The 15762-nt window shown below is 42.8% G+C and overlaps 1 non-coding gene across 1 annotated transcript; it reads right to left on the reverse strand.

Moving 5' to 3' along the window:
• Nucleotides 1-12346: 12346 nt before the first annotated feature.
• LOC133813552 (small nucleolar RNA R71) lies at nucleotides 12347-12453 on the reverse strand. Its single transcript, XR_009884562.1, has one exon. It is a non-coding gene; the product is annotated as a small nucleolar RNA R71 (small nucleolar RNA).
• Between the last annotated feature and the right edge of the window lie 3309 nt (nucleotides 12454-15762).

The following is a 15762-nucleotide window of genomic DNA, read 5'->3' on the forward strand; positions in this document are numbered from 1 at the left end:
GCTCAACAGGATAGGCCATTTTAGGATCCTGAGCAACAACCACCTTCTCTCCTTGGTCAAGATAATCCCCAGCAGCGAAGGCAGAATAGGGTTGGGCAGCCTCTCCGAAGTCCTAGACGCCAAATTGCTGAGGATCCAAACCAACTGAGCAGAGGACAGCGTCCTTCTGCAAGCAGAAGGCATGTTTATTCAAGCTCTGTGGTCAGGGGTCCCCCATGACATAATAATGCCCAGATACCTATCGACCAACGCAGGCCTCCACCCGTCGGTCGGGACATGCCATCAAGAGAAGGAGGAAACAGTGCGATCAGCAGGTCGCACCATAACCGGTCACACTTTAAGGATGGCCATGACTATAATGAGGCAGATTTTGGCAGAGGAAACGCTGGTCGGCGGCAAGGAGAGAGGGGTGGAGAACAGTACCCTCCACCAAGAGATAACCGGTCGACGAGCCAGAATGCTGGGGGGCAGCCGAGACAGCCCAACGTCTTTGATCGACTTGGCGCGAACGAATAAAGGCATAGGGATAAGGACTTGAGGGATGTTCTTAATGATAGAAGAGAGAGACACAACGAGTATGCACATCCAGCACTAGTCGCTCCAATAGTACCAGACTCTTTACAAGCCCAGCTTGATGCTTTGAACCAGGCCATCCAACAATTAGTGGGGAGCCGGACATCCCACATCGAATTTGATCGGAGAAGAGGCACTCCGTTTGTGCAAAGAATAGCAATGGCCGAGACCCTGAGCAAATTTAAGATGTCGGTTTTACCCAACTTCACTGGATTGGAAGACACTGTATCTCACGTGAATAAATTCGAGATACAAATGGATATCCAAAAGGTGTCAGATGATGCTCGGTGTAGGATCTTTCCAGCTACCCTGTCCGAGACTGCTCAGGAGTGGTTTTTCAAATTCCCTCCAGCGAGCATAATGTCTTGGGAAATGTTCGTGAAAGAATTTTACGGACAATTTTATGCTGGTCGAGTTTATCCGACTGAGGCCAATCAGCTGGTCGAGATACGGCAGAAGGAGGGAGAAACCCTGAAGGGGCGTGTTCAACATTTCATGCGAGCAGCAGTCGGGGCTAAGACAGTTGGCGATGAAGGAAAGATGATGGATCTTACTGCTGGAGTACGACGCCATTCATCCCTTTGGAACAGTTTGAGGAAGAATAGGGTCAAGAGCACCCAAGAATTTTTGGACCGAGCAGACAGGTACATCAAGCTCGAGGACGCCATTGCCAACGAAGGGAAGTCGCTTGCAGACGACCAGGGTCCCAAAGAAGACCCCACCAAAGTCGCCACTGGGTCTGAGAAACCCAATGGCAACGACAAAAATAATGGGAAACATGGAGGTAAAAGGGCGAACCACGAATCATCAACATCTGAGAACAAGCACCCTAAAAGTAACATATATGAGTTGAGGTTCACCAATTATACGATCCTAGTCGATAGCAGAGCAGAAGTCTATCATACAACTCACACAACTGTTCCCTTCAGGCGACCAGCCCCTATCAGGAAAGACATCTCCAAGCGAGATACAACCAAGTTTTGTCGTTTTCATAACGACTACAGTCATGATACCAACGAGTGTAACCACCTCAAGGATGAGATTGAGTTCCTTATTAGGCAAGGACACCTGAGGAGGTATGTGTGAGCAACTGGAGGTTCTCAGTGAGAGGCTCAAGGAGGCAACGAGAAGGCACCTGCACGCCAATCTCACCCCATTTACAGCCAGCTCCAGTCGCCGAAACATTGCTGACCATCTGCGCTGGCCCACACCAAGCGAGTGATAGTGGGAAGGCAAGGGAGAGTTATGCCCAAACCTTACGTCACGACCATGACATTGAAATGTTGAACGTAGAGGAGCGAACTCCCAAAAAATCTCGAATAGAGGAAGAACCGATAACTTTCTCTGAGCATGACTCTCAACATGTTTGATTTCCCCATTCAGATCCTCTGGTCGTGGATGTCCAGATCGCTAATATGATGGTCAAGCGGGTATTGGTGGATACAGGAAGCTCAGTCAACATTTTGTGCAAATCTTCACTGGAGAGGATGAAGTTGTCAGTGCAAGATTTGGAGCCATGCAACCAAACCATTTATGGTTTCTTCAGCGAAGGGCTCGCCCCAACTGGGTCGATCAGGCTTCCAGTCACAGCAGGAACTGCACCTACGAACAGGACATTACTCACTACTTTTATAGTAGTTGATTGTCCTTCTGCATATAATGCTATGATTGGAAGGCCTATCCTAGTCGACCTGCGAGTTGTGACCTCGATCTGGCACCTGGCCATGAAATTTCCAACCAACGGAGGGGTAGGATGCATGTTGGGAAACCAGCAAGAAGCGCGAGAATGTTATAATTCCTTGATTACCAAGGCAAAAAGGGACGAATCAGGGGAAAAATTAAAAAAAAGGTTGTTGTTAGCAAATGAGGTACATGCCCAATCAGGTGAACATGTCACCAAATAGGGTGTTGCCCAAATTGAGGATAGAGACTTAGATCCTCGCTTTAGGGATTTTGAAGAAAATGTGGGACCCGTGGAGGACCTCGAGGAGGTCCAACTAGAAGAGGCAGATCCGACCAGGGTTGTGAAAGTCGGTAAAAACTTATAGACAACAACTAAGAAAAAATTGGTGGAATTTTTGAAGGAGAACCAGGAGGTGTTTTCCTGGTCGCATAAAGATATGGTTGGGATTGACCCAGCATGTATCAGCCATGTCTTAAATATAGACAAAAAATTTCCACCAGTGCAATAAAAAATGAGGCTGCTCGACAAAGACAGATCGAAGGCGTTAAAAGATGCAACCGAGAAGCTAAAGGAGAACAGATTCATTAAGATAGCATTTTATCCATCTTGGGTCTTTAATCCTGTACCAGTTCCTAAGCTGAATGCCAAGTGGAGGACATGCGTGGATTTTACAGACCTCAATAAAGCCTTCCCGAAAGATTGTTTCCCACTCCCTAGGATCGACCAGCTGGTCGATGCTACATCAGGGCATGAGATTTTATCATTCATGGACGCATACTCTGGGTACAATCAAATCAATATGCATCCACCTGATGAGGATCACACTAGCTTTCGAACAGATACAGGGCTTTACTATTACAAAGTAATGCCTTTCAGTTTGAAAAATGCTGGTGCGACTTACCAGCGATTGGTCAACCATATGTTGAAAGAATTGATTGACGTTAACATGGAAGTATATGTCGATGACATGCTGGTCAAGTTGAAGAAGGCAGAAGAGCACATTGGGGACCTGCAAGAATGCTTTAACATCTGGAACAAATATCAGATGAAGCTAAATCCCCTCAAGTGTTCATTTGGTGTTGGATCAGGAAATTTGTTGGGATTCATAGGATACTCGCGAGAAATCGAAGCTAATCTCGAAAAGATCAAGGCCCTGATCGAGATTCAGTCACCCACCAAGATTAAAGATGTTCAAAGTCTAACCGGGAGGATTGCCACTTTGAGTAGATTCATATCTAAGTCAACGGACAAGTGCGTTCCATTCTTTAATTTACTCAGGGGAAACAAGAAGTTTGAGTGGGTTGAAGAGTGCGAGCGGGCTTTTTAGGCGCTAAAGTCTCATATGTCACAACCACCGATCTTGTCCAAACCGATCGAAAAAGAAACTTTGTTAATCTACTTGGTAGTCACAGAATATGCTGCTAGCATAATTTTGATCAGAGAGGAGGACCATGTCCAAAAAGTTGTGTATTATATAGGCAGGAGCAGAGTTGCAGTATCTGCCCATTGAGAAATTAGCCTATTGCTTGATTCTAGCCTCCAGAAAGCTGCGACCGTACTTTCAAGCTCACCCCATTGTGGTACTCACCGACTAGCCATTACGACAAGTCCTGCAGAAACCAGAAGCTGCCGGTCGATTATTAAAAAGGGCAGTTCAATATTTCCTATTCGTCACGAGCAGTTGTGAAGGGACAGGCTCTAGCAGACTTTGCCGCAGAATTCACTGGAATCCAGGATATCGAACCAATGGAGGATGTTGGACTCCAAAGTCAAACTCCTGCGTGGAAATTTTTTGTAGATGGCTCTTCCAACGAGCACAATGCTCGAGCAGGTTTGATCTTAGTCACGCCTGAAGGGCATCGATTCCATTGTGCAATCAGATTTGACTTTATAGTGTCCAATAACAAAGCCGAATACAAAGCTCTACTTGCAGGATTAAGATTAGCCAAGGACATGGATATAAAGTCACTTGAGATCTACAGTGACTCCCAGCTGGTGGTTAATCAAATTATAGGAGAATGTCAAGCCCGAGGTCTCTATATGGTTGCTTATTTGAACAAAGCAAATGACTTATTGGCACAATTCAAAAAGTATACCCTCCAGCAAGTACCTCGCGATCATAACTCAAATGTTGATGCTTTGGCAAAGTTAGCAAGTGCGAAGGACACTGACACCTTAAACATAGACCCAGATGAGCATTTGTTAGCACCAAGCATTCAAGCAGAAGAGTCTTCAATGGTGATCCAAGCGGCAGACAGATGGATGACACCCTTCATTAGATACCTTGAGCAAGGAGTGTTGCCAGTAGAAAGAAATAAAGCAAGGACCCTCAAGAGGCAGTCGACTTGATTCATTCTAGTTGACAGAGTTCTATACAAAAGAGGGTACTCGATGCCACTGTTAAGGTGTGTTTAAAAGGAAAAAGGCCAAGGAAATAATGCAAGAAGTCCATGAGGGTTTCTGCGGAGATCATGCCAGGGGGCAGAGTTTGTCAAAAAAGATCCTGAGGCAAGGATACTTCTGGGCTACCATGAATGAGGACTCTATGGACTTTGTTCGAAAATGTGATAAGTGTCAAAGATTCTCTAAAATACCTCGAGCAGCCCCAAATGAGCTCAAACAGATGCAAAGCCTGTGGCCATTCGCAGTGTGGGAGATTGATATGATCGGGTCTTTACCCACGGGAAAAGGAAATGTCAAGTATGTAGTGGTTGCTGTTGACTATTTTATGAAGTGGGCTGAGGCTGAGCCACTTGCGAAAATAACGACCAAGAAGGTTTTAGACTTTGTAATCAAGAAAATTGTGTGTCGATATGGGTTACCAAGAAAAATTGTCTCAGTTAATGGCACACAATTCAATAGTGATCTTTTTACTGATTTTTGTGAGAGGCATGGGATTATCAAAAGTTTTTCATCGGTAGCTCATTCGCAAGCAAACAGACAGGTTGAAGCTGTCAACAAGACCCTGAAGGACACCCTGAAGAAAAGTCTTGAAGAAGCAAATGGGGCATGGCCAGAACAATTACCAGACGTCCTTTGGTCATATAGAACATCCCATCGATCCGCAACAGGCCATACTCCATTCTCTCTAGCCTATGGATATGAAGCCATGTTGCCTGTTGAATTAGACCCACCATCACATAAAAGGTTGGCATACGATCAGAGTACTAACGATCAATTATTGATGGAATCCTTGGATTTGGTCGATGAAAGGCGCAAGCAAGCTCAACTTCGAGTGGCAGCTTATTAGCAAAAGGTGGCTCGATACTTTAACTCTAGAGTACGAGAAAGAAAATTCAATGTGGGAGATTTAGTACTTAGAAGATTTTTTCTTAACATACGCGATCAAGCTGTCAGAGTGCTTGGACCTAACTGGGAGGGTCCGTATCAGATTGAAGAAGTCCTCCAACCAGGCACATATAAACTTGCTCACTTGAATGGAGATCTCATTCCTCGCTATTGGAATGGAGAACACCTACGCAAGTATTTCAATAAACAATTATTTTTAAAGAATTGGCTTGTATTAATTTCACTTTTTACAAGTTTATGAATAAGGGCTGGTTCATTATATGAATGGTCGCTTACAAGTGTAAGATCAATTTTTGATCACTCGTACAGACACAATTTTGTCCATTTATTACGAGAAATAAAAGGAACTGTGCACAGCCAGTTATTCTTGCCAATCATTGTATTTATTACAAGTATTTGCTCATTACGTGTGTTGTTTTGCTATATTATCATTTTTTATATATGTTCGTGAGCAGTATTGTTCGAATAGGTCTTGGTCATGGCAAGTGACCGAGGACCTTAAGCTCCTCAATCACTTTGGGGGCATATAAGGTACTAAGCAAGCAAAGCATATGTAAACACACGGGCAAAATAAGGGAAATCATACTACGACACTCAGAGTATTTTAAAAAAAAAATAGATTTTGTAAAATGGAAACAAAGTGCTATGCTAAGTTCGGTCATGCAAGCAGATGTTATAATAAATAGCAAATATTATAATATCAAAGTGAAATGTTTTACACCACGAGCAGTTACTGCGCGGATGTAATTTGTAATTAAAAGAAAGCTGCCCTATGCAACAAAAAATTGTCTTGATATCACGAACCGTAGTTTGTGTGTCCCAGTTACAAATAAAAATAAATAAATAAAATTATGGAGCAGTATGAGTAGCTTGAGGATCTTGCTGGGATTGCTGGTCAACTGTGGTCCCAGCATCCTCTTCAGCGCCTTTAATGCCTGTCACCAAAGAAATCTCAGGAGACTCCTGAGCTTTCTTCTCTTCTTCCAGGCGAGCAGCACACTTGGCCAATTCAGCTTGCTTCATATGCTATGGGAGGTAGTCAAAGTTAGCCCATGGGTTGCTATTCTAGAACAGGTAGAAGCATTTGAACGCTGCTCCCTTATATTTCTCCAAGTTGCGAGCATTGGCTTCCTCGAGCCGGTTAGCACGCTCCTCCTGCTCGGCGGTTTCTTTCCTGCTAATCACCAGGTCATCCTGAAGTTTGGAGGCCTCTTTAAAATTCAGCACCGAAGCCTCCTTATACTTCTCCTTGGCCTTAGTAATTTTAACCAATGCCTCCTGGTGGTTCTTCAGCTCCTCGCCTAGTTTAGCATTTTTCTCCTCGACCACTTTCAGCCGCTCGACATATTTCTCCTTGACCGCTTTCAGCTACTCGGCACTTTTCTCCTCGGGCGCTTTCAGCTGCTGGGCATATCTGGCCTCGACCGCCTTAACCTCCTCAGCAAATTTAGCCTCGAACTCCTCAGTTCGGCGGTAGCCATGCCCCATTGTGAGGATACCCTGCAAACAGAAAAAGAACAGTAAACCAGTCAGGGGCAATGAAAGAAAATGTTGTTCAATTAAAGAAAGGAGGAAAAATTACGCTGAGAGTGCGGCAGTGGAGGAAGGTGCGAGAAGGCCTCTTGGCTACGACGGTGCCGTGAAAGCTTTTGTATCCTCTCCTGAGTGGTGTTGGCAACACTCAGCAGGCCATTTGTTGAAGGTTTCCTTGCCTATTCAGGAGGAAGGCTATTGCGAGGAGGGGGAGGAGGCATCGTATTCCTAGAAGGAGTGGGCATAGCAGGGGGTGCTGGAGGATCCTCTGCTCGAGCTTTTTTCCTGGCAGGATCGCTGCTGCCCTCCCTAGGATGCCTTCTGCTCGCTCTCTTTTTGCTCGGAGGAGCATCATCATCAACGTACAGATCAAAGGCTTCTCCGGAAGGCATGACTGCAGGATGGAAACAAACGATTAGAAAATATAATTTAGGTTATTTAAAAGAGCAAGGGAATAAGGAGAAAGGAAATTCTAAGTAATATACCCGAGCTATAATTATTGGCCGATACATTATTTATAGAACTACTGCTATTGCTACATTCACTCTCTGCCTCGAAGAAGTCTGAATTTAAACTATTGATCGCAAATCTAAAGTTGTCGTCCCTATCAAATAAATGACAGGGGATGGACAAGTTATCTAAAAGTGAGAAGTCAGTACTGTTATCGTCGGAAGACTCGAGTACAAGCTCGATGTACTCTGGAAATTTTTGCTTGCCCTTCCCATGTTGGGCAGGGGCAGCAGTAGCCTGAGGGTTGCTAGATGGTTCTCGGATGGTCACTCCTGTTGCCTGCCATCTCGGGGGTTGTGACACATCCTATTGCTGCTTGGAGATGCCCTCTCTAGTCGCACTCCTTTCGGTGGACTCCCTCACTTCCTGGTGAGGTGCCAAGAGGCCGACCAGCCTCATATTGCTCTCTGTGACCAGCTCCTTGACCCTCTTCTCGATATTTGTAAAGCTAGCCAGGGTTGCGGCCCGTATCTCCATCTCTAGAGTGGGATCTGGTCAATACCATGGACCTAGACGTAACTTCAGGGTTCTAAGGACGGAGAAAAACAAACTAGCAGAAAATAAACGACCAAAAATTAAGAAATATACCTCCTCGAGTGAAGGCCACGTTATCGGCGACTAGGTCCGTCGTAAGGAAATACTTTTGGAAGTACTTCCCAACGTTGGATTTGTAGGTGATGTCGCTCAGAAAGGTACGAGCAGACTCTTGATGATAGAAATGGAAAAACCCCATGTTGTTGTGGTTGTGGTTGGACTTGAGATCGAACAAGTAGTTTATCTCGTGCGGTTTAGGCACAGGCCATTTTTTATGGTTGTAAAGGATATAGAGTGCTGATAGTACCCTATATCTGTTGAGGGTGATTTGAAAAGAGGCAACCTCGAAGTAATTGGCCACCCCTTGAAAAAATTCGTGCAAAGGCAAGATTGCCCTTGCCTCGATGTGGTACCTCGACCAGGCACTGAAGGTGCCTCCGGGCACGTTTGCCCTCTGGTCGGGTGAAGGTTTGACTAGGGTGATCCTTGGAAGACCGTACTTCTTGAGATAATTATTCACCATCCTGGCCTATATGATACTAGGAGGCGCAACGTACCAGTCAACGTCTGACCTAAGACCGTTGCGAGGTCAGGCTTTAGGTTGGATTTCTAGTGGTACGGTATTTATAGGCTGAGGGTTAGTAGATGGGTCCTCGGTGCGAGGGACAGGCTAGTTAGAAGGAGAGCTGTTTTTTTTTCTATGGGCAGTGTATTTCACGCGACCCATGTTTGGTTGACTAGTCGGAGGGCTGGTCGCTGGGTTTTGTTGTGAAAATGGGACTTCCGAAAATGACAGTGACTGTTGTTCTTGATCCTCGAAAAGCAACGCGAGAAGATCGTCATCGATTGGCCTCTCACCTCCCCAAGGATCGTGCATGAATATCTGAGAAAAGGGAATAAGAGAATCTATGGCCAACAGATAGAAGAAGAGGAAACGTTGGGATAACGTTGCTCGTGTATAAAAGTTAAGCTTTTATACGACCAGCAGCATTTTAACGAAAACACTAAAAGCATGCGAGCAGTTTGGAAAAATAGATCAAAAAGTGGAAGTGAAAAGATTTTCAGAAAAACTTTTTGACTCCGAAAACAGGTGGGAAAAGGCCAGTTTTTTCCGAAAGCATAAAAATCGAATTTTTACTTCAATTTTGGGCCCTAAAACAGTATTCTTAATTCTCGCATTGATTTCTAAGCTTGACTTAATGTTTTTACAACTTAAAACTCCTATCCGATCATGTTTCTGCCTACGAACCCAATTACCCCGAAATTTTTTCTCACAGAACATTAAAAAACTCATACCCGAATACCAGAAAACTCATCAAATTTATTTTGCATGGTATAACAGAGATCGAGGGATCAAGAAACTTACTTGGATTGCAGATTATGTAGAAGTCACGGGTGTTGCTGGTCAAGAATGGTCGGACACGCCTCGGATCACCGAAATTTTCTAGGCTTCTCTTGAGGATTTTTCTTTTGAGTTCTTGAGAGAGGAAGGTTTGGTAAAAAGTAAAAAATGAGGCAAGTGATTTATTTATACTGATCGTGGCACAGTAATAGAGGTAATGATGGGGGTAAGTTTTCGATGTGTGGGAAATCGTGTTAGCCGTCAAAACGTCTTTGAGAAACTGCAATGGTCATGATTATTTACTTTTTTGAAAAGGTGCTGACAGACGTGACAGGTCAGACGGCTAGTTGGTCGATTAAGTTTATTATATGCTGGTCGCAGTAAAATAAACTTAGGGGGCAAATGTTTACCCAAAAAAGATTTATCTGATGACATGGCAGAATTAACAAGCACATAGGATACACATGACCATTTAAGTGAGTACGATCTGTTCGACCATCGACCAGAAGAGAGTTCACTCAGCAAACGACATATTTCATGGGCAACCAGTCTGGTCGCAGTATTTCAGATATGTAATTTCACATCTATGTAATAATTGTGATTTCTATTATTATTTAGATACGCCTATATTAAATGTAATTAAGGCCCATGACCCATGTAGAACTCCTTGAGCCTGTAAATAAGAATCAAAGGGCTCAAGAGAGGAGACTTTTTCTTTTGGAGAATTTTAAGAGAGAATTAAAGTGTTTTTATCCGCCAAATTTGTATTCATCTCTAAGCTTGTGAAACTCGTGAACCCTAGTTTATTGATCACAGTTTTTGGGATTCTACATCAATAAGAACACTAAATGGATGTAGGTTATTACCATCACTGGGGCCGAACCACTATAAATATTTAGTGTCATTTATCTTTTGATCTTGAATTCATCTTGTTTTTTGTCGTTTTACTTGACTCTGTGTCATTGACCAAATCAAGGGTCAACAAATCCTATATTTTTATAAAAACTTGTGCTTAAATATAATATCTAATTTGAATAAGTGATGGTTTGATTAATTTCTACTATTACTAAAACTTGGGAATAATGTACTTATAAATATTATTGAACTTATATTTTGTGGATCCTATTATCTTAATAATCTTTCTTCTGCCATCTTGTTTGCAATTATTATTTTAGTTATATATATTGTCTTTAATATCTTTATTATTATCTTTTATTTTATTTACTTGATACAAAAATCTCATCAATCTTTAGAGCTAGGTTAGAATTTATTAATTTTGGTTTAAAATAGTTTTCTTTTTTATGTTAGACAACTCATTTGGGTTCGACATCCTTGCTTACACGATCACTATTCTATATGAAGGATTCGTGCGCTTGTGATATAAATATTTAAAACATACCAATTTTAGGTCCATGAAGTTTTTGACGCCGTTGCCAAGGAGTTGCAAGAAAAGAAACGAACTTTTTCTCAAGGTTAGTGAATTATTATACTAGTTATTTTAATTTTTGCACTTAAAAAAAATATATTTAAAGCTAAAAAAAAAAGATAAAAATAAAATTTGGGACGGTTCTACCACCCATAAAAAACAACTTATTTATAATTATATTTATTAGTTTTTTTAGTTGACGACAATTGTGCCTCCTTTCTATCTTTTTAATTTTTATAGTTGATGACACTTGTGCCTCATAATTTTGTTGTAATTTTGTTGTAGCTTTTATTCCTTGTATATCTTTGTTAGTTGACGACACTTGTGCCTCCTAACATTTGTTTTAATTTTCTTTATTTATCTTGTTGTTATATATATATATATTTTTTGCAATTTACTAGTTAATGGCAATTTTGCCTCCTAGCTAGTTGATGACAATTTTGCCTCCTAGTCTTTTATCTTTTGTTTTAGTTGACGGCACTTATGCCTCCTAATTTTTACCTTATTTTTGTTATGGTTGATGGCATGCTATGCCTCCCTACTCTTACCGAATTTTTTATAGTCTTATTTAATTTTAACTTATTTTTTCTTTGTCTCTTATCATATTATTGTGTAATTGTGAAAAAATACGTGAAAAGAAAAAAAAAATAAAACCTAACTCTTGTCATTTCACCATAAGCAATCTTTGCTTAAAGGAAATTTGAACAAAATTCTCAATCCGCCTCTACTAATTAACCTCGGGGAGTTGTTAGTAGTGTGCGAGTAAGTGGAATCAAATAGGCATGGGGGCAAGTAAACCATAAAATTATATTGTTGTGAAATCTCTAAAAATTCTAAGTATGCTTTGTGGTTGCGGTTTTAACTGATCTTCCACATCAGAAAATTGTTTGTTTGAGATTATCTTTGTTGCCTTGCTTGTGAAAATTGTATGCATCATTGGGAACGTAACTCTAAAAATCGATTAGTAAAAATACGTTTATCTTTGTTTGAAATTGAAAGTGTTAGTAAAAATTTGAGCATCATGGAACCAATTGCTAATATCACTAGAAATCCTGTTGATGAAAATATTGTGCTTGAAAAAACTTTGCTTGAATATTTCGCACCTATTTCATCTAATGCTCCTTCATGTATTGTTTTTCCTACCACTTCTGCTACCCATTTTGAGCTTAAACCATCAATCATTCAATTGTTGCCATATTTATATGAGTTAGATAGAGAGGATCCTTACATGCATGTAAAAGATTTCTTAGAAATTCGCTCAACATTTAAATTTCAAAAAATTTTTGACGAGTCGGTCAAAGTAAGATTATTCCCTTTTTCATTAAAAGAACAATCAAAAGCTTGGTTAAATTCCCATCCCACGGGGTCTATAACTACATGGGATCAAATTTATAATAAATTCTTGCTGAAATTTTCTCCTATGTCTAAAATCGATAGTCTAAGGAGAGAAATCTCCGAGTTTTTTCAAAAAGATAATGAAGAGTTTTATGAATGTTGGGAAATATTTAAAGATTTATTATTAAAATGTCCTCATCATGGTTTTGAAAAATGGAGACTTGTAAAATATTTTTATGATGGTTTGACTCCCTCTAATCGTCAAATGATTCAATCTATGAATGTTGTAAATTTTTTAAAATTTCAAGGACAAGAGGCTTGGGACGCCCTTGAAGATTTATCTGTCAATTCACAACAATGGAATTATTTTGATCCTAGGTCTAGGTCAACTAATTCACCAAAAAGAGGAGGAAGGTATGAAGTAAAAGATGAATTAAACTTAAGAGCATCCTTAGACAAATTAGCGAGACAAGTAGAAGCTTTAGCCATAAGCCAAACTATAAATTCTCCAATACAACCAAGAAAAGATGTTTGTTCTACATGTTCTAGTCCTTGCCATAATGCCCAATCATGTCCTTCCTACCAAGAAGACTTTTCTGAGGAGGCCAGTGCTCTTCATGCTTATGAGAAACCAAATGATAGCCCATTTTCATCCACTTATAATCCAAATTGGAGATTCCATCCAAACTTTTCATGGAGACAAAACTAGCCTCCAATGAATCAAGGGCACCAATACAACACACAAAACCAAACTCATGCCCCACAAAATCAACCATATTCTCAACAAAGGAAACATTCCTTAGAAGATACTTGACAAAAATTTATGCAATCCACTCAAAAAATCCTACAAAATCAGTTTCAATCAATTACCAAGCTCGAGACACAAGTAAGACAACTCGCTACTGCTTTAGCAGATAGAGAAAAAGGAACATTCCCTAGTCAACCTATCCCAAATCCAAAAGGTCAATATGAGATAGGAAAGTCTAGTCATAATGGAGAAATCAAATCAATTTCAACTCTTAGGCCCGGAAAGAACATTGTCAAACCCGATTAGATACCCGAGGTTGAAAAAGAAAAAGAAAAGAGTCAACCTTCTAGTTCTAATGCCAATGACTCTTCAAATGAGAATACTCCAATCCATCCTTTCATTCCAAAAGCTCCATTCCCACAAAGATTACTTCCAATTAAAAAAGACAGCCAATATAATGACATCTTAGAAGTTTTTAAACAAGTTAGTATCAATATCCCCTTCTTAGATGTCATTAAACAAATTCCTGCCTACTCTAACTTTTTTGAAGGATCTTTGTATTGTAAAAAAAACACTAATGTTCCTAAAAATGCATTGTTAACTGAACAAGCTAGTTCCATTATTCAATATAAGAGTCTTGTTAAAAATAAAGATCCTGGGTGTCCCACAATTTCATGCATTATTGGTGATCATTTTATTAACAAGGCTTTACTTGATTTGGGTGTGTTGATGGTGAGAACTCGTCAACTAAGTTGAGTTGGAAAAAATTATCAAGTAAGGATAGTCAATAAAATGGCTGTAGAAATTTAAGTAATAACTCAAGAACAATGACAGAATAACAATGGAGAAATCAATCTTTCATTCACTCTCAAGCATTTACTACAGTAAATTTTCCAACCCCCTCCCATGTGGGAGAGGGGTCCTTCTTATAGTAGGCTCTGATGGCCTGGGATACATGGTGGTCCAGGAGACCAAGTGGTACACAAGTACTCTTCAGGAGAGTGGTATCAGGCGTAGTGGTGTCGGCTCTGGTACACCGTTAGGGTCCATGGGAGCACCTCAGCTTTTCTACCCAGACCTGACTCCACTACTTGTCTCGTACGGGTGTCAGAGACGTGGTGGTGGTGTAGCCACTCCTTGTACTATTCCCAACCGCCACTACTTGTCGGGTACTGGTGTCAGGCCTGTCCCATGATCCTTGCAGGCATGTATGTACCCCTTTAGAGGTACCTCGTTCGTACTCTTTTTGTCTCTTGTGGGCCACCTTGAACACTGGAATCATGCACGTGTGCCCCTTGGGTGAGGCCCTTTGGGGCGAGGCCACTAGGAACGCATGGCCCTTGGGATGAGGTCTTTTGGGGCGAGGCCACTGGGTGTGCTTAGTCCATGGGCGAGGCCACTAGGCATGTGTGGCCCTTGGGACGAGGCCCTCTGGGGTGAGGCCACTAGGCACGCATGGCCCTTGGGACGAGGCCCTTTGGGGCGAGGCCACTGGGCGTGCTTAGTCCTTGGGCGAGGCCACTAGGCACGCATGGCCCTTGGGACGAGGCCACTAGGCACGCGTGGCCCTTGGGACGAAGCCCTTTGGGGTGAGGCCCTTTGGGGTGAGGCCACTGGGCGTGCTTAGTCCTTGGGCGAGGCCACCCTATGCTTGCATGTTACTTGGGTGTGGCCCTTGAGGGCGAGGTCACCCCGCGCGCGGATCCTGGTGGTGTCGCGCGGAGCAGGGGCGTCGCGCGGTGCGTGTGCGCGGAGCAGGGACGTCGCGTGGTGCGCGCGCGCGGAGCAGGGGCATCGCGAGGTGCGCACGCGCGGAGCAGGGGAATCGCGAGGTGCGCGCGCGGAGCAGGGGCGTCGCGTGGTGCGCGCGCGCGGAGCAGGGGTGTCGCGCGGTCAGCGTGCGCGGGTCCTTGGCTGCACGTGAGGGGCTTTTGGCACTTGTTTTGGGTCTCCTACAAGTACCATATTTTTAGCATTCACACTCCCCCCCCCCCCCCCCCCCCCAAGTCTAGGAGAGTACCTTTAGGTGCTCTTGTAGACTATTCTCATCAATTCTTATAAATAGGCCCTCATGCAAGGCTCATTATGTACACCTCACTTCCTTAGCTTAGTGGTATCTAGACCCATACTCCCTTCAAGAGGTAAGGGGTTCAATCCCCCATCACCTCACTTTTTCCATAGTTTTTTTTTTTTTAAGTATGGGCTAATTTCTTGGGGTATCTATTTGGAGACTAACACATCCTTTTGGTCTATTTTTGCAGGCCTATACTCTGGCTCTACGGTTTGCCGACTCGTCTAGCAACCTCTCCGCGTCTACTGCTGAGAGGGACTGCCTTACAGCCCGGGTCCAGGAGCTCGAGAAAGAGCTTGAGAAAACCCAGTCTGAGCTAAAGAAGGTTCGGGCCGAACTTGCCACCTCGTCGAGGAGGAAGCTGAAGGCGGTTGCCAAGGCCAAGGAGCTGAAGGACCAAGTTGCCAGCCTGAAGAGCAAACTCCAGGCGACCAAGGATATCGTGACGGTGTCGCAGGAGAGGGTTACTTATTTAGAGGTCGAAGTCGAGTCTATCAGGGTCAAACTCCAGACTGCAAGGGCCGAAGTCGAGGCTACCAGGACTGAACTCCAGGCTGCTAGGACCAATGTCGCTACGTTGCAAGAGAGAAATGCTTCCTTGGAGGCAGAGAAGACTGTCATTGAGTACAGGTCCATAGACCGCGCCCTTTACAACGTATGGAGGCAGGATCCCAATTTTGATTTCTCTTCTTTTGGT

This window comes from Humulus lupulus, chromosome 1, assembly GCF_963169125.1.
Source record: "Humulus lupulus chromosome 1, drHumLupu1.1, whole genome shotgun sequence".
NCBI lineage: Eukaryota > Viridiplantae > Streptophyta > Magnoliopsida > Rosales > Cannabaceae > Humulus > Humulus lupulus.